The sequence below is a fragment of the Microtus ochrogaster genome, chromosome 22 (genome assembly GCF_000317375.1).
Source record: "Microtus ochrogaster isolate Prairie Vole_2 chromosome 22, MicOch1.0, whole genome shotgun sequence".
NCBI classification, from domain to species: domain Eukaryota; kingdom Metazoa; phylum Chordata; class Mammalia; order Rodentia; family Cricetidae; genus Microtus; species Microtus ochrogaster.
Window position 1 is genome coordinate 3,570,886 of NC_022023.1, and position 10,689 is coordinate 3,581,574.

Genomic DNA, 10,689 nt, shown 5'->3' on the forward strand with positions numbered 1-10,689 from the left:
CTTCAGAAAGGCCTCACCCAGGCCCAAGAGATCTTCACAAACTTCTCTGCTCAAAAGTTCAACCAGGTCACGGCAACAAAACAGAACTCACAGCCTGATTAATACCCAAATACTTCAAACCAGCTCAGTTCATCTCCTTACTTTTACACAAAACAGAGAAGTCAGGAGGCTGGGGTCTGGCGACCAGATGTACGCAACTGATTCAGGCTGCATTCAGCATCATAACTTACCTACTGCCCGGGGGTCTGAGAAATCTCTAGCCCTCTCTCAGGCTCAGATTGTCCATCTGCAAAACAAGAAGACAACCGCAATGAGCCTGGGTGTCCTCTGCACCCACAGGTGTCAAAGATTCAACACTGACACTGCCTGTTCCTGGAACAGGATGTTTCAAATGCTCAGGGGTCACCAGGGAACTGTTCACAAAATGAAGTGTGAGCACAAGGAAACTCAAGCCGGACGATGGTTGTGTGTCAAGCCCAACACGGGCAGTACTTAGATTGCAGTGTGGGAAATGCAGCCTTCCAATCATTTTGGCACACACTTTTGGTTTTCATAGATGCCGACATACTATGCTAGGGACTCCGTAAGAAAGCACACAGAGATAACTACCTCACACGCTCTCTTTTATCATGCGGGGTTATTTTTTTTTATATTTATTTTTTAATTTTTATCGATGTGTGTTTGCGTGGGTCAACTGTGTGTGCAAGGGGCCCCGGGAGGCCAGAAGCGGCCATCAGGTCCCTTGGAGTGGGAGTTACAGGTGGTTGTGAGACAACGCAGGCGCTGAGCACTGAAGCCTGTGTCCTCGAGGTAGGGACGAGCTCCTATTGGCTGAACCACCTCTGCAGCCCCATTTGTGGGTTGTTCTTAGAACCCTTTTGCTCCCAGGAATATAGTTTACTATTTCTCATAGCAGGACAGTGGGATATGAAATCTCAGGGTCTCATCGGACTCCTTTTCTTGTCCCCAGTGTTAGACCAGCGCTGCTGCTTGTCTTCTATGTCTCATTCTTGTCTCTAGTTCTCCAAGCACTTTGCAGGCTTGTCCTCTGGCGTCTGGCAGCAGCACGGTCTACGCTGGGTCCAGAGGAGTTCAGGGTGGGCAAGTGTGGCCGCTGGACTCACCCAGCCTTCAGCTGGCTCCCCTCTGAGAAGGAAGGGAGGCTGGCCAGCCCGCCACCCACAGACACTGCTTTGAAGTAAGAAACAAGAGGCCAAGGGAAAGGAAAGGAAACCGTCCATCTGTGCCCTTACTCTGTGACAGCTGCCGAGCTGACACTGTCTCCAGATATTATCTCGTGATCCTCAGGAACCACAATGGGAATTTTCACGACCAAGAAGACTAGTTCAGGCTGGCTGGCAATCCCTCCCAAACCTGCTCAGCCACTGGGGCTCGCCATCACGTGGTTTTCCATATCTGTGTGCCATTTATACCGTAGCGTACAAGTTTTCTAGATCAAGTTACTTGGTTTTGCTTTACTTAATGTTTAGATTTTTGTCGTTATTGTTGCTTTACCTTTAGGTATTTATTTTGTGGGGGGGGGGGGATGGGGCATGGCACACCGCACAGGTGGAAGTCAGGGGGCAACTTGTGGGTACCGGTTCTCTCCTTCCACCGCGTAGCTTCGGGAACTAAACTCAAGACAGTGAGTTTGGTGGCAGGTGACTTTCCCTACCGAGCCGTCTCCCTGACCCTTAACTTCACCTGAAAAGGATTTATCAAAAAAGTTCCTGCACTTCTTTGTTTCTTGCCCTTCTCTCCATCATCCAATAAAAAGCAACTTTGCAACACAGGTGGAGTCTGTAGCTGCCAAAGGGGTTGCTAACAATGGAAAAGAGTCCACCATAGTATCTGTGCTGCACACAAGTGTCTGCCTGTGGAACACATCTGCCCATATCTCATTAGAACCTGTAACCTTTGAAGGCTAAAATGCTCGCCCGTCTACCACTTGGGGGATGCTTGCATTTGGTCCGGGGTTATTCTGCAGCCTCAGAACTTAGAGCGATCACATTTTAAAGTTAAAATCACAAAAGAACTTTCCACTGTGGGATGTCGTAGGGGTTCCCAAGGTCACGTAGCTAGCTACGGAAGGAAGCAGGACTTGCCTTCTCTAACCCGGTGAACTGCTCTGTGAATACACCCACTCCCCCTCCTGCAACCTGTTCTCTGAGCTCCCAATCTATAACTCCTTGGCATTTGGCCGCTAATTAAGTTCTATTTCCGAATCAAGGCAGGTTCAGCCCATTCTGCAACATCATCAGCGCTTCCATAACGTGACGAGATCCTATCAAGGGCTATTTAAGTTCCCAAAAAAGGGCACTTTAGGAAGAAGCATCCAGGCTTCAAAACATGTGACTGAAAGCGATTCTTTATTTAAAGATCCAAGATAGTAGCCAAGGGAATAGAAAGGGCCTGGCACATAATACCTAGGCCTCCGCTGTCTCTGGTAAGGAGGACAAAACCCCAGTCACCAAGGGGCTGTGCTGGACTCTGGCTGACGAGGCTGGGGAGTGGGATTGTTACAACTCTAAGTCCCCACCTCCTGCTATCGGCTTAAAATTCATCGGCGTGAAGTTTTTATGAGAAGAGAGGGAATAAGTGAAGAGGCCGGAAGGAGCGGCTTCGCCTGCTTTGGTGCAAGTCCTCATTCCCTCAACAAAGACTGGGCGGAAGCAGCAACAGAACAAAGCCCTGAACAGCCTCTCCCAGTCCAACAACCCCTCTCTCTGGAATCCTCGCTCCCCAATTCACATTAGAATTAGTTAATTATTGTTGCAACCATAGTTCACATTCCCCTTTAAAGTCATTTTTATTAACCAGAATGCACTAAATATTTTTAAAAGTTACTACCACCTGGCAGCATCAATTAAGATCCAGGCCCCTGTAAGCCTGTCTGAAGGAATACTGAGAAACAGATGTTGACATAGTATGTGTTCACGTTTACAAAGTAGGGCCACACCATGTACACTGACTTTAATGCCTTTTGAGTTTGTTTTTTGTTTTTGTTTTTTGAGACAAGAGTTTCTCTGTGTAAGAGTCCTGGCTGTCCTGGAACTTGCTTTGTAGACCAGGCTGACCTCAAACTCACTGAGATCAGCCTGCCTCTGCCTCCCAAGTGCTAGGATTAAAGGTGTGCGCCACCACCACCCAGCGACTTTAATGTCTTTTTAACTTAGTAAAAGAACATACTCTAAAATGGCTACATGGATAGGTAATTAATCCCCCACTGATGGAGGTATACACTTTCCAAATTTTTTGCTAATTAATATTTCATCCATTTTTTCTCATGTAGCAGTTTGATTATGTATTTTTAAAGCTACGCTGCTGAGCAGTTTTAAGAAATGTGCAAATGCCCCCCACAAAAGAGTGTATCACTTTAATCTCTACCAGCAGCCCACGCGCACACCAGCCTCCCTTGCTCTTGTCAATATTAAACATTAGGATCCTGGTTTACTCTTGTCAGTGTGGTAGGTGCATGGCAGCCTGGTATTTTAATCTGCATACCTTCAATGTAAGCATGTTTTTCTACATGTCCTAGCTTTGTTGGGGAGTTAACATGCTTGCTGCCCTTTACCCATTTCTGAGTATGTGCTGGACTCTCTGAGTTGGTACAGAAGGATTTGCCATTTGTCTGTTTCTTTATTATTACTGCTGTAGCGGCTGCTGTAGTAAGCTTGCTTGCAGCATGTTCAATCACACCCCCAGCTCCTAATTGCTTCTCCCCGAGTCCTGGATAGCTGTTCTGACACATCCCTCATGTCGCACTGGCCCTGGCCAATTATTCGCCAGACCCTATCAATTCTACCTTCAAATATACCTGAAATCAGTCCATTTTTCTCCCTCCACAAGAGCTGAGGGAGCTGTGGGCCTCTCTCCCTGTGTTAGCATGGAGAGCATGTTAACACCCCAACAGAGTTAATTGCTGCGACATGCAGGAAACAATGTTGATGATGAAGATATGCAGATTAAAATAGCAAGGCACCATGCACCTACCACGCCAACGGAGATAAACCAGGATCTTAAGTTCCGCAGGCTCACCAAGCCACCGACGCCTCTCACAGGGATTTCTGGGGGACCCTCCTGCCCACCCTGCACATCCTCTGCTATAACCCTCTCCCCACAAGCCTGAGGGTTGTTTTTTTTTATAAATGAATAGCCCCCCCAAAACTTCCTGCTCTCTTATAATGAAAACCTGAAGTCTGTGAGGAGTCCTTGAGCCTTGAGACTTGAGACTGTTTCGAGAAGTTGGGGGCAGCACTGCATGGTATCCTGACTCTCTAGCCATGTCCTAAGCCACCATACCTGCTTCCTCCAGATTTTAATGATGACAGAAAGGAAATGAGGGACAAACCGGGTTTGTATCAAAGGCCAAGAAAGGACTACTACATTTTTTTTTTCCGCACACAAAATTCAAGCCGTGGCCTTGGCAGCAAAAGCCCTAGAAGCGGGGATGCCTGGGAGGCTAGATCCACATCACATGACGACACGCTCCTCCACAGCTCTGGTGGCTCTCCACCCTCCGTGCCCACATTCAATAAATGTCTCTTCAATGGATTCAATTTTAAGTCAAATTATGGAGTAATTACATCAAATTTACCCTCTTCCCTCCCACATTCAAAAATAAATTTGCATGACTGGAATTATTGACTTGATGAATTTGTCTTTCTATAGAGTGAGACATATATTTATAGATATTTCCTCCCCAGTTATTTTTCTGAGTTAAGTGGGGGGGAAGCCAATAAAGGGAAGAGAGGCTCTGCTCTCCTCTGGCTGTGTTTCAGCATCTTGACTCTGCTCCCCGAGTCCACCTTGTCCTCAGTACACCATCCAGCCACCAAATTTACTGAAACTCTGTGTATTCTACATCCACGCCCCTACAGGATCCCAGAGAGGGGCGTAACAAGTCTGGTGTGGTATGAGTTGCTAACTTGACAGGATCGAGAATTAACCTGGACTATGAACCTCTAAGCACCAGGCGGTTAAGACCCATCGTAATTGAGAGTGAGACTATTCCCTGGGCGGGGGCTTCTAGACCGGATAGAAGGAGAAAGTGAATCAAGTTTCAGCTTGTATTCATTGCTCTCTGTTTCAGACGGTGGGTATGATGTGGCTGCCTCAACATCCCTGCCACGGCAGAGGGGACCTTGAGCAGCTGAAATGAACCCCTTTTCCCTTGTTGCTTTTGATCACGGCAGCAGAGGAAGAAGTGATGACTGGTGTGGCGCCATTGCTTCAGGTGCATGGAGAAGCTTCTCGAGCTAACCCACCCCAGTTGCCAGGGACCCGGTGATAACATCCTTTATAACCCTGGGACCACTGACATATGGACGTGGAAGGGCAGCAAATCAGGATGCTCTGGACCCTGAAGGAGGAGGCACCAAGAAAAACCAGTTTCTCTGCTGCCCCGGCCGGAGTCAAATTCCCATCAGGAAGCTAAGGCCAAGATAGCTATCAGTAGTCTGGGTTCTGCGACTGTCTCTGCCTCATCCCAAAACTCTACAGCCACTGCTTCAACATCTCTTCCTTTGAGTCACCCTTTGTCCGCACAAAAGTTCACTTCTCCATCTCAAAATCCAAGGAAGAGTGGCCGGGCAATGGGTGGTGCCCCTTCGTCCTAGAAAACAGTGCTAACCATCACAGGCTCTGCAATGAAAGCCTGGACCTGACAGCCACCTCTGATTTCCTCCCAGGCTGGTTGACCTTAGGCAGCATTTGAGACCTCAATGAGACACCGTGTTTCCACCTGAGATGTACACATACGGATAGCCCTGAACCTTGGGGTTGCCACAGCCTTTATACGCCTGCCACCTAGCAGAAATTCAACACATTGGCAAACACCATTCTGACTGCAATGAGGCCCCACGGAAAAGACATTGCTTTCCTGGTTTTGACCCCCTTAGGAGACTACAGGCAACTTATTCTAGTTGTGCGGCCCAAGCATCAAGTGGGCTGCTCACTGTCCTAAATGCTCTATAAATACCATTTCGTTTAATCTGCATTTACAATTTTGTGAGCTAGGTGCTGTCATTTCATTATTTTACAGAAGAAACGAGAGCCCTGGAAGGCTGGCAAAATGCTCTAAGAGCATCCACTGAGTAGCGGAGCTAGGATTTTGTTTGTTTATTTGCTTGTTTGTTTCAGACAGGTCAAGTCTATTGCCAAAGAATGTGGGGTCCTTCTCCCACAGCTTCCCAAATAAGGAGACTGCGGGAGTATACAACCACGCCAGGGGCAGGACTGAGACCTGGAACCCATGGAACCCAGGCAGACTGGCACTAGGATCCAGTGGGTGGGGTGATTGTAACAGGGTTAGTTGGGGTGTCAGGAACTCACCAAGTTCCCAAAGCCTTCCACTGAAGAGGAAACCATGGCTGGGTCCCAGAACTGTCTTGTGTCGGTACGTGAGAACTGGGGACGGAACGGAAGGCAGGTGGTCACAGTCGTCCCCCTAACTGCACTGGAAAGGGAACCACCTGAACTTCTAGGCCCACCTGCCAGGAGGGCTGAGCCATTTGCTGGCTTCCAGACCTGAAAGAGTTATATCCCGCAGGGACTCAGCACAGCAGGGCTGAAGAAAGCATAAACAGCCCTTCTGGAAGCTTCCATGGCTCTTGACTCCTCAGGCTCCAGAGACCCTGAGGGCCAGACACATTGTGTGAGTTCTGAGACACAGAGGCTTTCAGGAAACTCTGTTGATATAAGCTAGGCTAGTCTCCTTGCTACCAGATGGCCATGTGAGGAAGTTATCTCTGAGGATTACGCGTTATTATTTTCCATGTCGTCATTGCTGGGGCTTGGATTTTTAGCCCTGGACTTCTGCTGTTGATCAGGGTATCAGAACATGTTCACTTGAGCTTTCTTCTGGGCATTTTAGAATCAAAGTTCCTGTCCTTCTCAGTCAGATTTCATCTCATGTCTGTGGTCAGGGCGATGGAAGCAATTTAGGATGAAAAAAATTATGCTGTAGACACAAGGTCTCAACCCCCGCCACCTAACAACTCCCCTTGGCCTGCCAGAGCCAAGAACAAAATCCTAGTGCCTTAACTGGCTTTCCAAGGGCCAGCTAGGGCCTCCAGGCATCTGTCCCATCTGCAGGTACTCCCAGCAGGACGTTCTGCTTTGCACTGCTTTCCAGGGAGTTTGCTACAAAAATAATGGTTTTTATTATGTATCTAAGAATATGAGAGGTCTAATAACCATCCAAGATGTTGCAGGATGCTGGTGCTTTTCAACCAGACACACAGAGCAATGGGAGAGAGGTTTTTCTAATTTTAACAACTCAAGCAAGAGAGCCTTGCTTGGAAGAGCAACTTCTCCACCCAGCAATTTCATGCTCACCCTTCCATTTGACACACAACTGCCAGCCCCCATATCTGGGCTGCACATGGAAAGGAACCAGTGACAGAGAAAAAAATAGACAGAGCACAGGGCTCATCTGTGTCCAAATTCTGACTTTAAAAATTAATGACTTTTGACATTTTCATGCAGATATACAATAAAATATGATCATAACCACACCCTATTTTCCCCTTCAGCTCTCCCCATAAGTTCTGAACACAGCCCTCCCAACTTTGTGCCCTCCTCTCTCTCTCTCTCTCTCTCTCTCTCTCTCTCTCTCTCTCTCTCTCAACACACCAAGTTCAGGTGGTACTGACCTATGTACATAAATATGGACCATCCACTGGACTACAGGAGACCTACAAATGATCACATCAACCCAAAGGAATGATTCTCCCTTCCCCTGCAACTATGAGCTGCTAATAGTTCTTCAATAAGGGGCAGGTCCTGGAGGCTATGTACGCCATCAAAAGTGTCAAACCCCAGATTTGTACCAAGGGTGTTACCTGACACTGGAAAGATTACTTAGCGCCCCCCACGCCTCATCTTCTCCATCTATAAAGTGGGTCTCTTTATCACAGCATCTATGTATATTATGGGAATCACACAGGAGCGCCATCTCCCTGGCCCCACTTTTATCTCTCGACTGCTCATCCTAGATGATAAAACGTGTGTTGAAAGCACAAGGTGGTAGAAGGGGTCCTGTGCTCGATAGTGGGAACCCACGAAGTCTCTGTACTAATGGGTGAGAACCAGAAGGTCCGGGAAGGAATGTGAACTATGGACCCATGTTGATGCAGTCAGTAGGGAAGGCAGGCCGGTGAGCATCCGAACATGTGAATTGGGAAGGGTTGTAGTCAAGGGTTTTGAAGTTGGAGGCACAGGTCGCAGTTTGTTCTTGAGTTGCTTGATGTCTGCAGTGAAGACACATTGAAGGTGGGGATGGGATGGAGGCTGAAGTGACCAGCTATAGAGCCATAGCTGACTGAGCCAAGGGTCTCCAGCCATGGGCACCAGGCCACCCTGTTCAGTCACTACTTAGCATCCTATGTCGGCCTGTTCCTTTCAGACACCAGCGGCAAAACTTCCCCAGCAAGCTTCTTTCTGACTCAAGTGGTACAGTGGCCTCCGAGGCAGGCTTGGCAGGACCTGGGCTGGCAGGTGTAGGGCTGCTGTGGGGAGCCTGGGGAGGGTGACTGAGATACCACCCCCACCTCTACTGACCAAATGAATTCTATAGCACTCAGCCAGAGCGTGGACCGTGTGATCAGTTCTGAGAATGCCGTGCCGTTTCAAGAGACAAGGCCCAAGAGATTCAGTGGAGGAAGCACAGATATCCCACAACCCCAAAGTAAGACCTCGGTTATGTTCAAGAGAGGGCCAGATCACGGTGCTGTTGCAGCAAAAGAGATCCCTTAGCGGCACCGGGAGAGTTTCAAGGACGAGGCAGCACTTGCTGGGTCCCAGAGACACAGAAGTTACTAGTCATGGGCTGGGGAAAGGTATTAGAGGTCTAGAGAGGGTATGTGTGGAGAAAATGATCTTCCTGCTGGAGCTGGACCTCACGGGTGAAGAGGAGGTGATGGGAGACCTGGGCAGAGAGGTAGGTAGAGGTTGCACCAAGAGGGGTCTCACGTCTATCCCCTCCTGCTTTCTCCTCTGGAGCAGCAGGAAAATGGCCATGCAATAGAAACCAAAGCAATCACTGTTACTAAAGTACCCACCATGCACCCGGTAGGATGAATTATTACATTAACTTTGTATACATTTATTGAACTTCAACCTCCATGGTCCCAGTGAGCTAGGTCCTAATCGCTGTTTCTTCTTTTACCTGAGAAACGAAGGCTCAGAGAGCTTCCGTGGCCTGCCAGGGGCCACAGAAACAATCCTGGAAAGCTGATGCCTGAATTTCATCCAATGATGCCATTGTGACAGAGTCTTGAGTGACAGGGACAGAAGGATGCACTGTTTCTGACAGTCAAGGAAGCAGACTCGGCCTCTCCACGGCCACACTTGTCATCAACTCCACATTTCATCCCGTGAGGTACCCAGGATTCTCTGAGAGCCAGCCGCCGGCAGAGACCACCCGAGGCTAAGGACAGCTCACAATGCAGGGGACGCCTCCATTCTATATCTGCAATACCCATTGCAGCAACCTTCTAAAGCAGGCTTTACTCCCCTAGTCCTATAGTTGCCATGGAAGCATGGGAGCAGGAAGCGGCTTCCCAACTGCGGGGTAATTAGCATGAAGGAGAAACAATTGTCTTGATGCTAGGAACCACCTCCTAACTGCAAACTCCACAGGGGGGCAGTTCACACCTCACAGGCTCCCACCAAAGAGACTTGCTTTGCTGGGCCCCACGTTGGCAAGTGGAGCAGGGGTCACCCTTATAAGCCTTGCCCTCTGTTTCCATCTCCCAGCTCTGCGGTGTCTGCCTTCTCAAGCTCCCCCAGTTTCTGGTCTCCTCTCTCCCTTATGCCGGCACTGGTGACCCAGAAGAAGCCACACTCGTCTCTCAGCCGAACTTCTGGTAGGGTCTCATCTCTAGTCCTACTGAGCCTTGTGATCTTAGGACAAACGGTCCCCGCCCTGGGTACAAGCTCACTCACGGTCCTGTCCACAGCTTTGCTCCCTCTCCCTTGTATGTTTGCACGCGTGCATGTGTTCATACGTATGTGCGTGTGTTCACATGCATGCATGTTCATGTGGAGGAGAGAGGCCAACCTCACTGCCCAGCATCCTTCCCTTTCCTCCTAGATCCTGTCCTGTGTGACTCTGGACTCTAGCCCTCCCTGTGGCTTTTTCTATAAAACAAATCCCCGAACTCTCGGGATCAGTGATGCTTCTACGGGGATCTTGCAGAAGAACAGGGGTGAGGAGGATGTCAGCCGTGAGTGATGAGACCAAGATATTTGAGCACTAGATGCTGTCCATCACAAAAGACCCGGATGGGCCTAGAGTCTCCCATGCTCTCCTCCCACCCAACCCACACTCCTCTGACAGTGCCAGCCTTCCTTAGACTGTAGACCAGACGGATCTAATGAAACTGAATGCCATCCCAGCTGCGTGGGGCCTCGGGGAGCAACTCTGGAGCTGCGTCAGGTGTGGAAGTAGATGGGGCTGGGGAGGATGGGGGGGCTGGGCTGCTGAGTGACCATCTGGCCTGGTGGAACCTGGGGTCCTGCAGGGACTCAGCCTAGTCTTACCTCTGGGGTCCCACCAACCCCTTTAACACTTCTTTTAAACATACAGACCTTCTCCCAGGAAGAAAGGAAGAAAGGAAGGAAGGAGGACAGAAAGGAAGGAAGGAAGAAAGGAAGGAAGGAGGACAGAAAGGAAGGAAGACAGAA

The 10,689-nt window shown here is 49.1% G+C and overlaps 1 protein-coding gene across 3 annotated transcripts in view; it reads right to left on the bottom strand.

The window, feature by feature from the left end:
- Tenm4 (teneurin transmembrane protein 4) overlaps positions 1 to 10,689 on the bottom strand; it is a 2,359,892-nt gene that overhangs the window by 531,900 nt on the left and 1,817,303 nt on the right. For 2 of the 3 annotated variants that reach the window (XM_026784248.1, XM_026784249.1), the window contains one exon: positions 231 to 286. The exons of the other annotated variant lie outside the window; for it this stretch is intronic. The gene's annotated coding sequence lies outside the window, so the exon portion shown is untranslated. The remainder of the gene's footprint in view (positions 1 to 230; positions 287 to 10,689) is intronic. 3 annotated transcript variants of the gene reach the window in all.